General features: G+C 46.9%; 1 protein-coding gene and 1 long non-coding RNA gene across 15 annotated transcripts in view; both read right to left on the bottom strand.

The window, feature by feature from the left end:
• LOC138566415 (uncharacterized) overlaps nucleotides 1-14,927 on the bottom strand; it is a 188,369-nt gene extending 173,442 nt beyond the window's left edge. Inside the window, exon 1 of the long non-coding RNA XR_011301933.1 lies at nucleotides 14,288-14,927. This is a non-coding gene — a long non-coding RNA (uncharacterized lncRNA). The remainder of the gene's footprint in view (nucleotides 1-14,287) is intronic.
• ERC2 (ELKS/RAB6-interacting/CAST family member 2) overlaps nucleotides 1-21,112 on the bottom strand; it is a 4,434,974-nt gene that overhangs the window by 4,285,259 nt on the left and 128,603 nt on the right. The window lies entirely within an intron of this gene.

A 21,112-nucleotide genomic window follows, 5' to 3' on the forward strand; every position in this document is an offset into this window, starting at 1 on the left:
TCCTTAGGGTCACCTGATGGTTCCTTGGGCAGGGGGGTTACTGTGACAGTTTTTATGGATGATGGCACCTTACCATCACAGAAGGAGGCATTGACCATCCTAGTGTCAAATGGGGCGAAGAGCTCCCTGTGCTCTAGGATGATTTTGGGTGCAATGATATTCTCTGGGCAGGCTGTAGGCTTCATTGCGAAAAGAATGTTTTCCATTTCACAGATGTTAATTTTTGTGAAGGAGTACCTTGGGAGGTTGTCAGTCTCATCACTTGTATGCTTCTAGTGATTCCCTCACAGGATCTAGTGCCTTGTGATAGCCTTGGCACTTGCTACACTAGGTCTTGTAAATGGTGCAGCTGGCTTTTAATTTAATCCTAGATTCTAGACTTCACTAAACAGGTGGATGACATTTTAAGGTGCGATTTCCGGGTCACCATTTTTCAGTTGAAGGATCTGTTTGGCTGCTTTGTTTTGCACTCGTTGTAACCTGTCACGGTGCAGAAAATATTAGAATAATCCAATGTGCCTCCACCTTACCTCATTGCAGTTGCAAAAGCTAGCCCCCCCTTCCAAGGAAAAGGAAAGAATGGCGAGGCAGGGAGGTATGAATAGGAACAGACGGATGGGTGTATCTTTCTCAGGCTCAGACAACTCGAGTTCAGGTTCTTCATCAGGAGACCAAAGTAATCCCAGAGGCATGAATCCCAACTATGGCCAATTTCAACCACCACCCATGATGCCTTTTTTAGGGCAAGGGGGCCCCAGAGGCGGCTTCCGGGGGCCCCTCCCACAACCACAGATGCCATTCTACAATTACCCCCAATGGGGACAACCAGGCAGGAGACGCAGGGGCAACAGAAGACGCCAGACATAATCCCGGTCTTCAACCTCTCAGGTACACAACTATCCACAGAAGAAACTTTCCCTCTTGCGAAAGGACTATCCTTTGTACCCACTAATACTACCGATTGGTTCCGCTTGGATGGAGAACTGTCTACCTTTCTTCGCTCAATCAGAAGAAAAATGTTCTTCAAGGACAAAAACTACCCTTTGGAAACAGAGGACACAGGACTCAGACCCAAAAGTGATTTCTACCCCAAAGATAGTGATATTCCGTCTTCGTTTCTTGCATTTGAGAAATGTCTCAGACAAGAAATCAAAAAACTTAAAACCACCAAATATCACCAGAGAAACAACCTAACTACGGGGGAACACAAAGCCCTCAAAACCTTATCCAACAACTCTGACATCGTCATCAAAATGGCAGATAAGGGAGGAGGCATTGTTATACAAAGTAAAGAACAATACACAACGATGGTTATGACCCTATTAAATGAAGACAACAATTACAAAAAACTCAGAAAAGATCCCACCAACATGTTGAAATCCAAAATACAAGAAATGACGAAATTTGCAGTGGAAAGAAACTGGATCTCAGACAAAGAAGAGGCATTCCTCAATACATCGGAGGGAAGGATCCCGGCATTCTACGCCCTGCCTAAAATCCACAAAAATATGGCCTTACTTCCAGGGAGACCCATCGTTTCCGGGTGTGGCTCTATATTAGAGCCCCTATGCAAATTAATCAATTTTTTCCTGAAACCATTATGCCAGAAGACACCGACATATCTTAAGGATACCATGGCTACCATCAATATTTTTGCAAATCAGCCCTTTGACCCCACCAATGAAGAAATTGTTACGATGGATATCAAGAGCCTTACACCAGCATCCCACAGGAACAAGCAGTGGAATGCATAAGACAACATCTAGCGGCACACATGACCCAGAGAAGGGTACCGGCCAATTTTATATGAACTTTTGGACTTCGCTCTGACTAACAATTACTTCTTTCTACCAACAAACCTGTGGCACGGCTATGGGTGCAGCATATGCACCCAGCCTAGCTATAATCTTTATGGCAGAATATGATAAAACCTTCATTCTCAGCGAGGCCAACCCATTTCATAACAACATCCGCCTCTGGTACCGATACATTGATGACGTCATTTTCATCTGGCACGGAAACAAACAAGAACTGGATAACTTTCTAATCTGGACTACCAATCAAACTCAAGAAATCCAATTCACAATGAGCCACAACAATGAGAAAGTCAATTTCCTAGATCTAAACATACTGGCTTCGGATGGCAAATTGACATGTTCCATCTTCAAGAAAGAAACGGATCGCAACACTACGCTACACTACAGGAGTAACCACCCTAAGAATCTCCGAGATAAGCTACCCTACGGACAATTCTTAAGAATTAGGCGCAACTGCACAGACACAAAGGATTTTAAAACCCACGCCTCAGAGCTACAACACAAACTTGCAGATAGAGGCTATCCCAAAAAACTATTGAAGGATACCAAGAAAAGAGCACTCTACACTACGATCAGCAGCAGACCTCAACTGCATCTGGCCATCTGCCCCCCCTGGGCACCCCACCTCTTCACAGGAGCCCCCTGCGCCTCCAGAGCCCCCAGATCCACTTGCGCCGACATTTTTCCAAAAAACAAAATGTCGGGCGCGATGCGGCCCGAAAGCGAGGCTGGGCGTTGCACGTTGCCTAGCAATGCTGTGTAGGCAGCTCTTAAGGCCACACATCCGCCGGCAGGCGGAAGCCAGCGGCCAACCAAGGCCAACATAAGGCCGATTGCCCTGTTTGCCCCCCTCAGACCCCCTTCGCCGTGGAGAGGGCAGGAGCCCCCCACCACCGTCCAGGACCTCAGCGGAGACCCCGACTCGACGGAGGCGGCGTGGATCCCCTCTAAGGATCAGCAGCAGACCTCAACTGCATCTGGCCATCTGCCCCCCCTGGGCACCCCACCTCTTCACAGGAGCCCCCTGCGCCTCCAGAGCCCCCAGATCCGCTCGCGCCGACATTTTTCCAAAAAACAAAATGTCGGGCGCGATGCGGCCCAAAAGCGAGGCTGGGCGTTGCACGTTACCTAGCAACGCTGTGTAGGCAGCTCTTAAGGCCACACATCCGCCGGCAGGCGGAAGCCGGCGGCCACCCAAGGCCAACATAAGGCCGATTGCCCTGTTTGCCCCCCTCAGACCCCCTTCGCCGTGGAGAGGGCAGGAGCCCCCCACCACCGTCCAGGACCTCAGCGGAGACCCCGACTCGACGGAGGCGGCGTGGATCCCCTCTAAGGATCAGCAGCAGACCTCAACTGCATCTGGCCATCTGCCCCCCCTGGGCACCCCACCTCTTCACAGGAGCCCCCTGCGCCTCCAGAGCCCCCAGATCCGCTCGCGCCGACATTTTTCCAAAAAACAAAATGTCGGGCGCGATGCGGCCCGAAAGCGAGGCTGGGCGTTGCACGTTGCCTAGCAACGCTGTGTAGGCAGCTCTTAAGGCCACACATCCGCCGGCAGGCGGAAGCCGACGGCCACCCAAGGCCAACATAAGGCCGATTGCCCTGTTTGCCCCTGTTCGCACCGGGAAGCTACCGTTACCGTTGGACCTCCAAGATCACACACATTCTCCTCATTAAGGTATCATTCGTTCATGGATGGACGTGGATGATAAAATTCTTACTAGGACATAAACAACGTGAGTACTGTCACTAGCTGTTCAATTGCTATTCTATACTAGTTACAATAGTGCTCTCCTGTTACCCATATCACTGCTATGCCCTTTGGCCAAGCTCAGCCACCCATTGTCCGATGCTGTGCTTTTTGATCGTTATGCGGGTCTGGCTCATGCTGTGCCTGGTGTTGTGCCCTATGGTCGCCTACAGACCACCTTTGAAGTTGTGTTGTGCCCTATGGTCGCCTACAGACCACCTTTGAAGTTGTGTTGTGCCCTATGGTCGCCTACAGACCACCTTTGAAGTTGTGTTGTGCCCTATGGTCGCCTACAGACCACTTCTGAAGTTGTGTTGTGCCCTATGGTCGCCTACAGACCACTTTTGAAGTTGTGTTGTGCCCTATGGTCGCCTACAGACCACTTCTGAAGTTGTGTTGTGCCCTATGGTCGCCTACAGACCACTTTTGAAGTTGTGTGTTGAGTCCCCCCACTCACAGCACCACCAAGTACACAATCATGCCCATAGCGTCCTGCAAGCTCACTGCTGCCGCCACCACGCTGCTCACCCTCCTCTCCACACTCACTACTCTCAAACTCTATCCTCCCTTCCATCCCCTCATCCACACACCACCTAGCCCACTCTTCTGCCACAAGCATCTCACTATTAAGGATATCACACCAACCATGACAGATCGTACACCCTGTGTAGTAACTCTGCACAGACTAGAAAGACTTAGAGCGCGCACACAGACCCCAGAACTTAGCACACTAGCCCTTCCCACTGAATTCAGAAACTCTAGACTGAGTTCCCGCACCACCTCCACACGCTGCCCCCGCACGGAATACCCACGCACCCACAGTCCACCACCCACTAACCTAGCCACACCCTGCAATACCACCTCACAGAACATACCAGACACGACCATCACTCACACCTCCACAAGCAAACATCACACACCTCACATCAAATGTGCCCTCCTCAATGTCCGATCACTCCCAGCTCATGCCTCTGATATTCATGACATTATAACCAGTAACAACATTGACCTGTTAGCCATCACCGAAACATGGTTACATGAAGCATCAGGCCCTGCCGTTACACTTGCACTACCACCGGGCTTCTCCATACTCAGACAAGATAGGCCAGATCGAATAGGAGGCGGAGTAGCCCTCATCTACAAAGAGACCCTACAGCTCCGACCTGTCAGTCACCCCTCGACCAACAACTCTGACCTCTTATCGGCCAAACTCACATTGTCACCCAACAGCACCATCAACATTCACCTACTATACCGCCCCCCAGGCAACTCCCCAGACTCCCAGGACAACATCTTACACATCCTTAGCAACAATATCAAAAGCTCCACCAAAACCATTCTACTAGGGGACCTCAACCTCGGATTTAATGATCCCAAGGACAAATCTGCAGCCACCAAGGAACTCAATGACCTGGGCTTCATCCAAAAAGTAGAAAGTCCTACTCACATCAAAGGCCGCATACTTGACTGGATCGCAGACCATAACTGCCTCTCCTCTATCACCTCCAACTCCTCACTGCCTTGGACTGACCACAACTGCATAGAGTTCTCTATTCCTATCACCAAAAACCTTAAGACTCTGACCCCTGCCAGCGCTGCACAAGTCAGAAGCTCTAAAAAACTCACAGAGGAGAACCTACGCCCATACCTCAATACCCCAGTGCTAGCCCCCCCATTCGCTAGCGACCCCAATATCCTAGCAGACATCTACAAAGATGTCCTCACCAAAGCTATCAATGTAATAGCGCCACTCGAATGGAAAAAAGAGAAGAAATCCTTACACTCCAACTCCTGGTTTACTGAAGAACTGCACTCAATGCGATCCCACAAAAGAGCAGCACTAAAAAACTGGCAATCTGACCCCTGCACCAATACCAAAAACATGTTCAATTTAATCTCCCACCAATACAAGAGAGCTATCTCCAATGCCAAAGCCAACGCCTTCAACACTCGTATCGCCAATGCCAAGTCACACTCCAAAGAGATTTTCGCAATCTTTAATGAGCTCATCTCCCCCCCCAATACTCCAGATGAAATAATCAAAGATGAAGCGTGGTGTACCAGCATTCAAGCTGCCATGCTTCACAAAATTGACCTTCTCCAAAAGAAAATCAAAGACCACTGCAAAGCACTTCCTCACCAGACAGGAACCAAACCGACCAACACCCCACCCACTTCCTCCAAGCCCACCATACCTGACTTCTCCTTCAGAGATGTCACTGAAACAGAAGTTATTAACCTTCTAATAAACCTCAAAACCTCCCCATGCAAAGGCGACATTTGCCCACCTAAACTAGTCAAAGACTGCGCAGACTGCCTTCCGCCGCTCCTCACGGCATTTATCAATGCGTCCTTTAAAACAGGCATCATCCCAGCCAATCTCAAAGAGGCTTGGGTCCGGCCTCTCCTAAAAAAAACGACTCTTGACCCCTCACAACCCAACAACTATAGACCAATAACCACTGTGCCATTCTTGCTGAAATTACTGGACAAAGCCGCACACTGCCAAATCCAACACTTTCTGGAAACCCACTTCATCCTCGGGACGAGGCAATCGGGCTTCCGGAAAGGACATGGCACAGAAACAGCCCTGGTAGATCTGAAGAGCCAGATCACCCAAATCATGGACAAAGGCAAGCCGGCTCTTCTGCTTCTTCTAGATCTCTCAGCCGCGTTTGATCTGGTTGATCACAAGATTCTCACTTCCCACCTCACGCACTCAGCCAACTTCTCCAAAGAAGCAGCCGCCTGGATCACTTCCTTCCTCGAAGGTAGGGCCATGAAAGTCTTCTCGGGCATCGCCAACGCCACTCCCACGACAATCCACTGCGGGGTCCCTCAAGGTTCCTGCACTGCACCTACACTCTATAACTTGTTCACCAAGCCCCTCTTTGACAAACTTGACTCATACGGCATCACCTACACGAATGACACACAAGTACTTCCACCCCTCTCAGGCTCATACAACGAAGACGCAAAGGCTCTCCACACTATCTACTCCATCATCAAGGCATGGATGGCAATTAATGGCCTCTGCCTCAATGGTGACAAGACTGAAATCTTGATATTAGGTCAACAGAACACCTTAGACAAACTGGACAAACTGTACACTAACTTCTCCATTGACAACTCCATCATCCCCGTGTCCACAGCCGTCAAGACACTGGGAGTATACCTTGACTCTTCGCTATCAATGACTAGACAAGTCAGCGCAATCACTTCCGCATCCGCACACACCACCAAACTTATAAACGCCATCAAGCCCTACCTCTCTAAACCTAACTGCCTCTCCATAGCGAGGGCAACCATTGGAGTCAAATTGGACTACTGCAACGCTCTCCTAGCAGGCACATCAGCCAAAAACATAAATAGACTACAAATCACGCAGAACAACGCTCTCCGGGCCGCTCTTAGTATCCCAAGAAGAGAGCATATCACCCAGGCCAGGCTCTCAGCCCAATGGCTCCCAGTCAAAGAACGGATCACCCTCAAAATCCTCACCCTCACTCACAAATGCCTCTCCTTCTCCGCCCCGTCCTATCTTTCAGATACCATCCTCAAACCTTCCTCCACACGTCCCACTAGGACGCAATACGCTAACCTACTCTGCATCCCACGCATCAAAAAAGCCAAAGCCGGAGGTCTAGGTTTTCCCTACATTGCAGCACAGACATGGAACGCTCTCCCTTCAGACATCCGAACGGAAAACTCACTTCCCATCTTTCGCAGGAAACTGAAAACCTCGTTCCTTGCAAAATAACTAGCAAACTCTCAAGAAGCCATGTAAATATACTGCCTTGCTATTGTATATATTTCCTCGGTAATTTATGTACTACTTGTAACTACGGTTTCCTTTGCAACTAAGATGTCTGTAACAAGCGCCACGATGCTTCTGGGCTGATGTGCGCTCAACAAATTTGAATAAATAAATAAATAAATACTACTGATCCCAAAAACTCGCAACCCCAGCACTGAAGATTCTTTGGCTTGTGTTACTACCTTCAATGCCAACACATCACAACTGAGAGGGATCATTAAGAAACTGTGGCCCATCGTCCAATTGAGCTTGCCAGAAGAACCGCTACCCAAAATGGCTCTGAAGAGATCCAAAAATCTTAAAGACCTCTTAACTTGCCAGAAACAAACGCAAGGAGCCTAGATCATCCCTGTGGAATATGTGAGACATACGGGGGCATCACCCCTGTGGCAGCTGTTCAGTGTGTAGACAAACCAGTAAACTACGATCCTTCCCGATAGATGAGAAAGAATGGGAAATTCGCCATTTTTCTAATTGCAAAACATCCAACGTTATCTACCTCATCAAATGCCCCTGCCACCTGAGATACATAGGTCAAACATCCAGACCAGTGAATAAAAGGATAGGGGAACATAAGTCAAGAATAAGATGCAAAACACACAATGCACCCCTAGTCTCTCATTTTCTTGAGTACCAACATAACTGTGACTCCTTCAAATGGTGGGTTGTAGACAAGATTACTGACTGTTCTAATATTACCAATGCTTTAAACTTCAAAGAAGCATGGTGGATCTTCAAATTACAGACCATCTCAAAGGGTCTCAATAAGCTCACTTAGTTTGAATACCTGTAAACACAGTTTCTTTTGGTCCAGTCCACCGATCCTACAGGGACACTCTATAGTAGCCAACTAGGCTAGACGTTGCCTCGCGTCCCGTCTCCTTGACGACCCGACATTGGGGTCACAGCGCATGCGCGAGGTCCACACACTATTCCTCCACGCATACGTGCTCCTTACATTCCCACACAGCTCACTCCATAATGACCGCGAGCGCCATTCTTGTTCGTACACAATGCGAGCAGCTCATCAGAGAGACTGAGGTGAGCGTTCTATACCCGGCGACCTGCCCAGCCCAGGTACACACCCAGAGCCTTCCCGTGCAGCACCCTTGAATATTGGTAAACTCACCTATTCGTTTCCTTGCTCCCCAGACGCTTCACCGGAGCCCCAGACTTACAGGCTACTACTTTCTGCCTGCCTCTAAAAACATCACGCTCACTACGGGTGCCCTGCTGCAACGTCCCTTCGCTACTGCATAAACAAGGTACCTCCATTTCTGTTTTCCTCTTTCTCTCTCCCAACAGGCACCTTTTGCCTTTCATTTCCAACACATGTCCTGTTACTTTCATATCACCCCTCAGTGAACCTTCTTTGCACCCGGACATCGACCACCTAACCATGAGGGTCCCGTCTACACGCGGTTGAACCTCTTCCCTCATACGCAAGGTTAGTGGCGGGGATGGCAGGGACAGCCCTCAGGGTAGCCTCTCACGGGCTTTTCTAAAATTCCTAGTAATGATCCATCTCCTGGACCATTCAACAATATATCTTTATATTGGTTTTTTTTTATTCATGGGAAGTCCTGCTTTACTTGGCCCCAGAAGAAGGCTGTTCCCTTCACACAGCCGAAACGTCTAGTGTCATCGTGCCTCGAGCCTACATCTTCCAGGCCCCTGACCAGAATCCTTACTACCACCTTCATGTGGACGTCGCCTCATAAGTAGACCCTATTTTTAGGTTCCTTTTAAGCAGAGTGCTGTGTAAATGTGGTGGGTAACTAGGATAATATCCCAATAGGTTGTCCAATATGATGCAATACTTGGCAACTCGATAATACAACACAGTACTAGTATAGTCGTGTGGAGTTAACACACTATACTTATTTTGCAAATGTACTGCTCTTATGAACTGTTAGTACATTTCTAAAAAGTCACCTTTGAAATGCTGCACTGTATGGACTAAACAGGCTGAATTTAGTGACTACCTGTCACCACTGGACATGTCTTGTTATTTAAAATATGTACTTAATATTTGAAATACATGTACTCTCGTTCTAGATAACTTACCAAGAGGGTGACTAGGTTTATTCTATCTTTGTCTCATGTTTAAAAAAAATCTTTTTCATGTTTTATTTTTGGTATTTACATTGAGTTTCCAATGTTTGTAACTTGCGACCTAATTAATAAAAGGTCACTGAAACTGTTTTCTCTCCGGGACTTGGATTTGTACTTTCCTCCAATGGTACATACTTATATAGATGTATTTAAACTTTAATATGCAGATGTGCTCAAACTGTCACTACAATAATTCAATGTAGTACAAATGCTCGAGGACAGGACAACCCCCCTGTACAAAAAACCCATTCACAATCCGTCAGACCCTTCAACCTCTCATCCACCTCACAGCATGCCCTAAGCTCCATTCTGCCCACGCCATTCCATATCATCGTTCATATCACCATCACCCTCCAAATCATGCTCATCTTCTGCATCACCCACCTAATCACCCGCCACAGCATGATGAATCTCCTCATCAACCTTGACAACATCATCGACTTCCATACCCCCATTGCAAACCACATAACTAAGAACTTCCATATAACCCTCTCACATCATCAACCTCCACTGCATCAGTACCCTTCACACCAATCTCCACATCACCATCAACTCACATATGGCCATTCACTGCATCGCCATCCACACCACCGCTCAAGTCTACATTCACGTGTTGTTGAAGGTTGCAAAACGTTACTTCATTATATACATAAGGCGCACCACAAGCTGAACTGTCTCTGTGTTTTATTAAGTTCTGATATGCTTGTAGGCCTGTATGTAGCAGGACTTCATAGGGTAAAACATTTTCCAGAGCTGACTGTTGTTGTTATTACCCCAGAAGGGTTTCCATAACGATTCACAGCTGTGACCCGAATGTTGCCTATTAATCTCTGCAGCAGACTACTCATACAAGCAAAATGATTGTTTTATGATCACAATGTAACATATCAAATGTGCAATAAACATGAGCATGCTAAAACATATGAGTTTTAGAATGTTTGTGGACTAAGAAGCACATTTGAAAAGGCTATTTTAATTGCATCAGACTAGCAGCTGTGGTTTCACAACATGTTCTTGTTCGCTAATGATTTCAAACAATAATTACGGACAACAAAAGTCTGATCATTATGTCTGATATAAAATGTATGGGGACAGGATCTCTTTCTTTTTTGTTTTAAACAATTCTCTCATTAAAATATGTTTTTCAAAGATTGCACTTTAGACTATTTTGGATGTGGACAACAGCTGCGTGGGGAACAGAAAGAAGCCAGAAACGAATACTAGAACAAGCTGTGTATTAAGAAAACAGAAAGAAACCAGGAAAGGGGCAAGAATATTATTATATATATTTTGGTAAAGTGATACAGGGTGTAACAGCAATATCACTCTCCACCTATGGAGTCCCTCAGAGCTTTATCCTCTCACCTTGGCTATTTAACATCTATCTGGCTCCTCTAGCCTCCACCTTCTCTCCTAACTTCCAGTGCTATGCAGATGACACACAGCTCTTCTTCAAGCTTCCCTCCTCCGCCTACTCCTCTTCCTCTCTCATTCCTGAATGCCTGTCTGCTATTCAGGCATGTTGCACTGCTAACAATCTCTGCCTTAATGCCAGTAAAACAGAGAACTTTCTCATTGGGATCTGTGCTCCCTCTTTCCCTCCCACACTATGGCTGCCCTCCATGGGCTCCCTCCCCTCTCCCGCTTGTGAGGCAAAAAACCTTGGTGTCATCTTTGGCTCCTCTCTCTCCTCACATCACAGACCTTGCCAAGAAGGCCCACTTTCAGCGGCACCTCCTCCGAGGCATTTGACCTTTCCCCAGAAACTCAATGTCTCCAGACATCTGGTCCTCTCCAGGCTGGACTACTGCAACAGCCTCTTCTTCAATCTGCCTAAATACTCCCTTTGCCCCCTTCAACTAATCCAGAACAGGACTGTGAGACTTATCCTAGGCCCGAAGCCCTTCCAGCCCCATACGTAGCTTGTGGACCATCCTCCCCGTGCACACTATGCTTCCCATGCATGACTCTGTCCACCTGGCCTCCCCTGGCACACGCTTTCCACATGGGCCCTTACACCCCGACAGGCACTTCACCTCCTCTCTCCCCTGCACTTCTCATGTTGCACTTTCACGTTCCGAATGTCACAAGGCCTAGTAGGATTGTTTTTGTTGTTCTCCCTTCCCCCCATCCTCTTATCTTGTTGCACCTCAAAACACATTGTGTATAGGCTCATTATAAATACTCAATCAATCAATGTACTAAATTTACATTTGACCTGAGTCACAAAGCGTTTGTGAATGGGATTTTCCCATTGCAAAACACTTTGCGAATCAGGCCCATTGAGTCAGGGTAATGCTATAGAAAATAAGGGTAATGACTTTAGAAAATATAGTGATTAAAGACTGACTGTTGCTTTAATATTTTTGATAATGTCTGTAATAGTCTGCACACGATGGTTGGCAGATTGTGCAAAGCATGCTCTTCGTTGACAGCCTCTTGACTTGGCAAAAAAAGGCTGTCAAAGTTTGTTTCTCCTGTTGTCCTGGGAGGGTTTCAAGGCTACCCCCTGCCTGGCCCATATACGCCTCCATGGAAAACTGCATAATACCTCAAAAACAAACTGATGCTGCAGTCCTGGACGCTCCCCAACTTCATCTGACAAAGGCCATCTCCAAATCCCCTGCAATCGCTGCGAACGTGGAAGGAGTCAGCCTAGGGTGCTCAGCTATCGAAAGCACTCTCTATGACCATGTGCAATTATGTGGGATGTATTGAGCCACTTTTGCTCTACTATGCGGCATCCCTGTGCTCTGATGGTGCCAGAAATATCAAAATGGCTCAAAACCCTCATGCGCGCCAAAACCTATGAAAATCGCGCTTTACAACACAAAAAGATGGCTGCCAAATCTGCCATGCATGTTGTCAGTGGTGGAACAGAGATCTCACTCCTGAAACATGTCACATGGTTGCCCAACAAAGGAAAATGGAGCACAGAGGGAAAAGCAGTGCTTTGATGAAATAAATCCAAAATCGTGCTTTTAAATCCTTGTTCTTGGTTGCTGAAACTGCAAAATGCCGGTGTAAAACACCCTCAAACATCCGATATTCTTGCTGGGTGCTACAATCCACTTAGTTCAAGAAATCATTGTGATATTACAATGTCCTGGAAAGCTGAATTTGTTAAAGAAATATCAACAGCAAAAGTTGCCTGCCTGTGAAATCTGTCAAAATCTGGGCGCAGTGCCCTCGGCCGCCTGCATGACAGATGTCAGAAGCCTGCATTAAAACTGTAAACTTATACAACTGAAATCTAATGTCTGAAATCTAACTGACCTGTTATTGAGACTAACCTAGGTTGTAACTGTTTAATCCCATGGTTTAGAATCTGGAATCAGTGTTATAGCTGCTTGTTTTGAAATTACAAGTTTGTTTGAAGCAAAGGAAAACTGCAACAGAAATAACTTTTGAATTTAAGGCTGACTCAAAGCCACCAAACCAGTATAACAGCTTCCCCCACAGAGGCCAGGCCTCTCTCTCCACCAGGAAATCACACCCATGTGATGATTATAGGATGGGGGAAGAATTTGGTCTGCCAGGGGAATAAGACAATGGACTTCCTCCAGTCAAAGGAAGGCTAAGTGTGAAGGGTCGTAAAATGGCCTGAGCTCAGGAGGAATTGGGAGGAGACTGCTTCTGAGCTGCAGTGGGAAGAAGGAGGCGGAGACAAACAACCATTTGGTGTTTAACAAGGACCAAAGACATTTTAAAAAGACGGATAACTTACTGTGTAAAATTGTTAAAAACACAAAAATAACAGCATTGTTAATGTAAAGATTGACTGCACATTTTAAAAGGCACCAGAACTCTGTAACATGTTCTAGGTCTTACAAACACCACACTTTTTGCTTTTGCCAAGGATGGTACTCACGGGTCTTCAGTTTTAGCTGGAGTCTTGTAGAAGTAAGAGGCGTCCCCCCGGAAGTCCAGAGACCATAAACTATGCTCTGTGCAACCAGGGGGCCACCACCTGAAAAACCCTCGTGGGGAAGAAAACCCAGAATCAGATGTAGGTAGGTATCCAAATGTAAGGTGTATGGAATGTCCACTTGAAGAAAGGTTGAATTGAAGCTGTAGTATCCAGGAAGAATTGTTCCAAATAATGAGAAGACAGGAACAGGATGCTCTGATGGAACTGAGCCAATAAAGATCCAACCGAAAAGGGCAGAAGAAAAGATGAATAAGACTGCAAGGAGCAGAAGTCAAGGGATGAATAAGGAAGCGAAAAGGAAAGTAGACAAAACACTGAGTAGGAAGGAGAGCGGAAGAATCCAAAGACGGGCCAACTAGTAGAACAGAAAGTACAGAAGACAGCTATATGGAAGGTTAAAGGAGAAGATCTCTGAATAGTAGACAGGGAGCCGAAAGGTAGAGTTAAGCCGAGGGTCGGCGAAAGCGGCCGGGAGCCGAAGGGCAGAGAGAATCCGAGAGCGGCAAGTGCGGCCAGGAGCCGAGGGCAGAGAGAAGCCGAGAGCGGCCAGGACCGAAGGGCAGAGAGAAGCCGAGAGCGGCGAGTGCGGCCAGGAGCCGAAGGGCAGAGAGAAGCCGAGGGTGGCGAGGGTGGCCGGGAACCGAAGGGCAGAGAGAAGCCGAGAGCGGCGAGAGCGGCCGGGAGCAGAAGGCAGAAAGACGCCGAAGGCGGCAGAGGGAGAAGGGCAGCAGCTGCAGAACGCCGCGTAGAAAACAAAGTAAAATGCAAGGCACTAGCAAGGATAACCTCATAAAGGTTAGCGAGCAGAAGAAGTAAGGAGCAATGCTAACGTAGGGTTCGAGTAGCAACGCAGTTACCTGTTAGTTCTTGGAGCTTAAGTAGGAGTGAATTAATTCAGCATGCATTTCCATATTGAATGGAACACTAGACCTTCACTGCTAGTTAGTGGAAACGTTGTCTAGTAGGCGTCATCTTGAATTCCACGGAGTAAGTTGTGGATGGTGAATCTTCCAGTGTTTCCAAAGGCTTCTAGGATTTCTTCTAACAGTATGCCCCCCCCGTGGGATGGAAGGGCCGGGTTTCCACGGCTGAAACCTATGGAATCTATGCACTGAGGTAGGGACATGAACAGCGGAAGCTGGTTCCCAGGTTCTATCGGAAGGTCCATAGCCTTTCCAATCGACGAGGTATTGTAGGGTTCCTCGATGGTACCTAGAGTCAGCTATGGCCAATACCTCATACTCTGGTCCTTCGGGTGTGTCGATTGGCGAAGGAGTGATTGTTCTTCGCCTGTGGAACCCGTCAGATACATGAGCCTTTAATTGGGAGACGTGGAATACATTATGTATACGGGACCATGATAGAATCTGATAGGCTACCTTCCCTATGGCCTTGAATACTGTCAAGCTCTGAAGTAATTCCCTTCCCTTCCTCCTCAACTGAGTCTTCAGTGGAACTGTCTCGGCACTCTGTCTTCTTCCTTAGTCGCTCTTGCCTCTTTGCCTTTGTCTTCTTCCTGGTCTTTTTATCGTGCAAAAAGGCACGAGCTCCCTGGGATGCCACGCTGTCTGTAAATGGGAAAACCAGACAGTGGGGACTCCTGGGAGCCAGTTCCGGAGCAGGGAAAAAGCCACTTGGCAGAAAAAACCCTGCTAGTAGGTACCACTTGCGTACAGGCAGGACTGGAGTATTGCGTGTAGTAGCAGGCTGAGTCTAGGTATAACAGCTTGTCTTGGTGGAATATCCGGAGCTATTCCAAGGGCAAAAGACACAGAGCCACGGGGGGGGGGGAGTATGCCCAAAAGGTAAGTCAGCGGGAGGAAAAACCAGAACGGAGGGAGCAAAAGTGAAAGGGAAGGAAAACGCAGGGAATGCTGAGTGCGGGAGACAAAGAGGGAGAGAGAGAGAGAGAGACGAGGAATGAGTCGGAGGAAAGAGAGAGACCACTAGCCAAGGCACAGGGAAGCAAACAGATGACCGAAGCGAGAGAGAGAAACACACATGGGAGCGTTACCTTCACGGAGCAAACGAAGGTGCAACGCAAGGAGAGAAAGGCCGAACCAGCATTACTAGGCGCTTCCAGATGTCCCACAATCGTCGCCATGCGGAATGCATGACAGATACTTGAAAAGGACCAAAGAATTTGGGGGATAATTTAGAATGTATTAGTCTCTTTGGGAGATATCTAGAAGATAACCAAACTAGGTCCCCTTGATGGTAAGTGGGTTCCTGGGTTCTTTTCTTGTCAGCTTGTATCTTGGTCTTTTGTTGCGTATCCTTCAGAAGGGTACGAGCAAGGGCATGTCCAGATTGAATATTTGCCACCAATTCTTCAACCGTTGGAGAATTTGTAATCCTGGGGGGAGTGGTAGGTATTATTACAGGGTGAAAACCATACGTACAGTAGAAGGGAGACATTTTGATCGCTGAGTGTTGGGAGTTGTTATATGCGACTTCAGCATAAGGAAGTAACTCATTCCAGTTGTCTTGGGTTGTGGAGATGAAGCATCTAAGGTATTGCTCCAGAGATTGGTTAAGCCTTTCTGTCTGGCCGTTTGTTTGTGGATGATATCCAGAGGTCAGGTTCCGTTGGATGCCTAAGGATAGGAAAACGTTTTTCCAAAATGTCGAAATGTATTGTGGTCCCCTGTCAGAGGTAATGCTTTTGGGTAACCCATGCAAACAAAATATAGTCTGTAAAAAACATGATGCCATTTGGACTGCCGTGGGAAGTTTAACCATGGGAATGAAGTGGGCCATTTTAGTCAAAGAATCAACGGTCACCATGATGGTGGTGTTGTGGTTTGAAGGAGGTAGGTCTACAATAAAATCGGTAGAAATCCTGTCCCAAGGTTGATTGGGTATGGCGGGTTGGACTAGCTTCCCTACTGGCCGTCTCCTCTGTGTCTTTTCTTGCAGACATATTGCACAAGATGAAACTTAGTGTTTATCGTCTTCAGATAACGAGGGCCACCAGAAATGGCAACTGATCAATTCTTGGGTGTTGGCTATTCCTCTATGACCTGCGATCTTGTGGTCATGACACATGTGCAATACTTGTTGTTTTAGGGAATTAGTAGGCACATATAGTTCTGTGTGGTGGTAATATAATCCTTGTTGTTCCTGGAGCTGATATTTTTGAACATCAATTTCCTTGATTTGCTTCCCTTGGCTGCGGACTTCTTGAAGAAACGATGAAACTACAAAAACAAAAGTGGCTTGTGGTAATATCTTCTCCGGAATACTACCGTCCTCGGATTGGAGACTCCGAGACAGAGCATCAGCCAATTGAATATAGGTACCTGGGATGTGGGTGATAAAGTCAAAGGAAGAAAAAAAATATGCCCAGCGGGCTTGGCGGCTGTTTTGACATTCGAAATTCTGGAGGACCTTTAGGTTTCTGTGATCGGTTCTGATGGTTCTGGGATGTCTTGCTCCGATCAGAAGATGTCTCCACTCTTGGCATACCTTCTTGATAGCGAGTAATTCTTTTTCCAGAACCGCGTAATTCTGTTCTGAAGACGACAACGTTTTTGACATGTAGACTATGGGGTGCTCTTTGCCGCTTAAGGAAGTCTGTTTCAGTACAGCTCCTATAGCCGAATGAGAAGCATCTGTCTCAAGGATGAATGGTTTAGTTTGGTCTGGTAATCTTAAAATAGGAGCTGTCGAAAAGGCTGTCTTGAGCTTGTCGAATGCTTGTTGTGTTTCTGTAGACCATACAAATCTTTTACCTTTTTGTAGAAGAGTAGTCAATGGCTTGATGACTTTGGAGAAGTTGGGGATGAATTTCCTGTAGTAGTTTGAAAACCCCACAAATCTTTGAATCTCTATTACTCCTTGTGGGGCTTTCCACTGGAAAATGGCTTGTACCTTTCGGGGGTCCATGGAAGCCTCTTTTGCAGAAAGGATAAATCCCAAGTAAGGAATACTATCTTGATGAAAGGAGCATTTCTCCAATTTGGCAAAGAGATGGTTGTCTTGAAGGCGGTGTAGTACCTCAGAGACATGGTGAATGTGTTCTTGCAGATTGTTAGAGAAGATCAATATATCGTCTAGATATATGATTAATGAATGAAGCAGCAAATCTGAAAACAAGTGGTCCACAAATCCTTGGAAAACAGAAGGGGCGTTCGCTAGCCCGAAGGGCTTTACGCGATATTCGTAGTGCCCAAAGGGTGTGCGGAACGTGGTCTTCCATTCGTCTCCACTTTTGATCCGGATTAAATGATCTGCCCCTCTTCAATCCAGTTTCGTGAAGATGGAGGCACCCCTTACAGCTTCAAGGATATCTTGTATAAGAGGCAAGGGATATCGATCTTTGTATGTGACTCTGTTTAACCCGCTATAATCGATACAGGGCCTTAGTTCGTTGCAATCTTTTTTGGGTATAAAGAACAAGGACGCCCCTGCTGGGCTTTTAGATTCTGTGATAAGCCCATTGCGTAAATTGGTTTGTAGATATTCCCTTAATGCTTCCTTTTCAGGGTTAGACAAAGTATACATCCGTCCAAATGGGATCTGAGCATCCGGCAAGAGATCAATACTGCAGTCCTCTCTTCTGTGGGGAGGCAATTCCTTGAATTCCTCGTTAGAGAAGACTTTGTGGTACTTACGATAGCATTCTGGTAATAAATTTAGGTTCAATACCACAGAGGAGGTTTTCTGAGAGGTGACATGCGGTGATACAGTATTCAGATCCCAGAAACATAGTACCGGCCTTCCAATTGATGTAGGGATTATGTTTACTCAACCAGGGACTCCCTAGGATTATAGGGTAGTGAGCTGCCTTAATAAGATCAAAGATCACCTCTTCTTCGTGGGTAGATATCTTCATTGTGATAACTGAGGTATTCTCTTTTATTGGTCAAGAGGATAATGGTTTTCCGTCAACTCCTTCGACTGGTACAGGTGTGGTTTTGGCTAAATGAGGTATCTTGTTTTTGTAAGCCCAGTCGGCATCCATGAAAAGACCTGCTGCGCCGCAATCCACAAGAGCTTGAACCTTTTCGAGGGTAATGTCATTGAATTGGATAGTTATCGGCAGAACCATCATCTGAGGTGAATTAGCCAGCCTATTTAGGATACTCGGAAACATTGACCCATTCATGGTTCCCTTTATGAATGGGTGGAGGCATTTCCCGAACGCCGTGGAGGAACCAGGTTACAGTCCTTGAGTACATGCTTGTCAGATCCACAGTACATGCACAGGCCCAGAGTGCGTCTCCTGTTCCTCTCTTCTGAAGTAAGAGGTCCTCGGGTGGTACCTATTTGGATAGGTTCGTCCTCAGTGGCTCGTGAGGTCCTGACTGATTCACTTTTTACGGTTGGCGGAAGTCCTTTTGCTCTTCCTTTTCTCTTTTCTAAGTTCCTTTCCTGAATTCGGTAATCCATTTGCAGGACAAGTGTAATCATTTCTGCAAGGTTATGTGGGCGTGGAACTCGAGACAGCTCATCCTTCAATTCTTCGTTCACGTTCCTTCTGAATATGGTTAGGAGGGCGTCATCTGACCATGCCGTCTCGTTAGCCAACTGCTTAAATTGCGTGATGAACGCCAGAAGTTCCATTGTTCCTTGGTTCAAGTCTAGGATGTTTTCTTGTGCTGTGACCACTAATTCTCTGCATCCAAACATGGCCTGTAGGCTGTTAGTGAAGCCGGCTAGGGAGTCTAAGAGTTGATTGTTAGTGGTCACCAGCGGAGTAGCCCAAGCCAGAGCACTTCCTAATAGGTTAGATATCATAAAACTAACCTTAGACCGGTCATTAGGAAAAAAGGCCGGTTTTAATGTAAATTGCACAGTACATGAGTCTCTGAATTCCTTCAGTTTCTTAGGATTGCCTTCATATTTTCCCATAGGTAAAGGTCCTGGAGGTAGTGCTGCTCTTGAATGTACCATTTGGCAAAGCATGGTGTTTTCATTGCGCAATGTCTGCACTTCGGTATTGAGATTTTGCACGGCTGCCACGAGTTGCTGGATTTGTTGTTCCATTTTCTCTCTTTCTTTTTTGGGCGTTGCTATCTCTTACCAACACCACACTTTTTGCTTTTGCCAAGGATGGTACTCACGGGTCTTCGGTTTTAGCTGGAGTCTTGTAGATGTAAGAGGCGTCCCCCCGGAAGTCCACAGACCATAAACTATGATCTGTGCAACCAGGGGGCCACCCCCTGGGATACCCTTGTGGAGAAGAAAACCCAGAATCAGATGTAGGTAGGTATCCAACTGTAAGGTGTATGGAATGTCCACTTGAAGAAAGGTTGAATTGAAGCTGTAGTATCCAGGAATAATTGTTCCAAATGGTGAGAAGACAGGAACAGGATGCTCCGATGGAACTGAGCCAATAAAGATCCAACCGAAAAGAGCAGAAGAAAAGATGAATAAGACTGCAAGGAGCAGAAGTCAAGGGATGAATAAGGAAGCAAAAAGGAAAGTAGACAAAACACTGGGTAGGAAGGAGAGCGGAAGAAGAATCCCGAAGACGGGCCAACTAGTAGAACAGAGAGTAAAGAAGACAGCTATATGGAAGGTTAAAGGAGAGGATCTCTGATTAGTAGGCAGGGAGCCGAAAGGTAGAGTTAAGTCGAGGGTTGGCAAAAGCAGCCGGGAGCCGAAGGGCCGAGAGAATCCGAGAGCGGCAAGTGCGTCCAGGAGCCGAAGGGCAGAGAGAAGCTGAGAGCGGCGAGTGCGGCAGGAGCCGAAGGGCAGAGAGAAGCCGAGAGCGGCGAGTGCGGCCAGGAGCCGAAGGGCAGAGAGAAGCCGAGGGCCGAAGGGCAGAGAGAAGCCGAGGGCCGAAGGGCAGAGAGAAGCCGAGGGCGGCAAGAGCGGCCGGGAGCCGAAGGCAGAAAGACGCCGAAGGCGGCAGAGGGAGAAGGGCAGCAGCTGCAGAACGCCGCGTAGAAAACAAAGTAAAATGCAAGGCACTAGCAAGGATAACCTCGTAAAGGCTAGCGAGCAGAAGAAGTAAGGATCAATGCTAACATAGGGTTCGAGTAGCAACGCAGTTACCTGTTAGTTCTTGGAGCTTAAGTAGGAGTGAATGAATTCAGCATGCATTTCCATATTGAATGGAACACTAGACCTTCACTGCTAGTTAGTGGAAACGTTGTCTAGTAGGCGCCATCTTGGATTCCACTGAGTAAGTTGTGTATGGTGAATCTTCCAGTGTTTCCAAAGGCTTCTAGGATTTCTTCTAACACTAGGGAGAAATGGCGGAAAAAGTGATATTACACCAAATGTATTTTTCATAGAAGCATGAAACTTCATACACTTATGCCCATATTCAATGTGCACATTTGTGGAAATTTGCTCCGAAATTGGACATTGTGTTCCAGACAAAAAGGGCAAAATTCTGTAAAAAGCAGACACAAGATCTTACAGCGTCGATGTTTGGAGGAGTATTTGCTACACAAAATATGTAAACTGTATATATGATTGTTATAGAGATTGCACACATGGAAATATGTATTGTACCAAAAGTAGATGTTGTGATCAAGAGCCGAGGGGTGGACTCTAGGCCTCGTAAACCCACATCATCATGATGACACACTGTTTTTCTCCTCATATCAAGGGAGAGAGGTGACCCTGACCAATCCCTAGAAAGGGGGCGCGCTTAGGATAATACAGCACACACACCCATAAATAGAGACAGCTCAGACTCACAAAAGACACACAGATTCACCCAC

The sequence above is a fragment of the Ambystoma mexicanum genome, chromosome 2p (assembly GCF_040938575.1).
Source record: "Ambystoma mexicanum isolate Mex_15411 chromosome 2p, UKY_AmexF1_1, whole genome shotgun sequence".
Lineage (NCBI taxonomy): Eukaryota > Metazoa > Chordata > Amphibia > Caudata > Ambystomatidae > Ambystoma > Ambystoma mexicanum.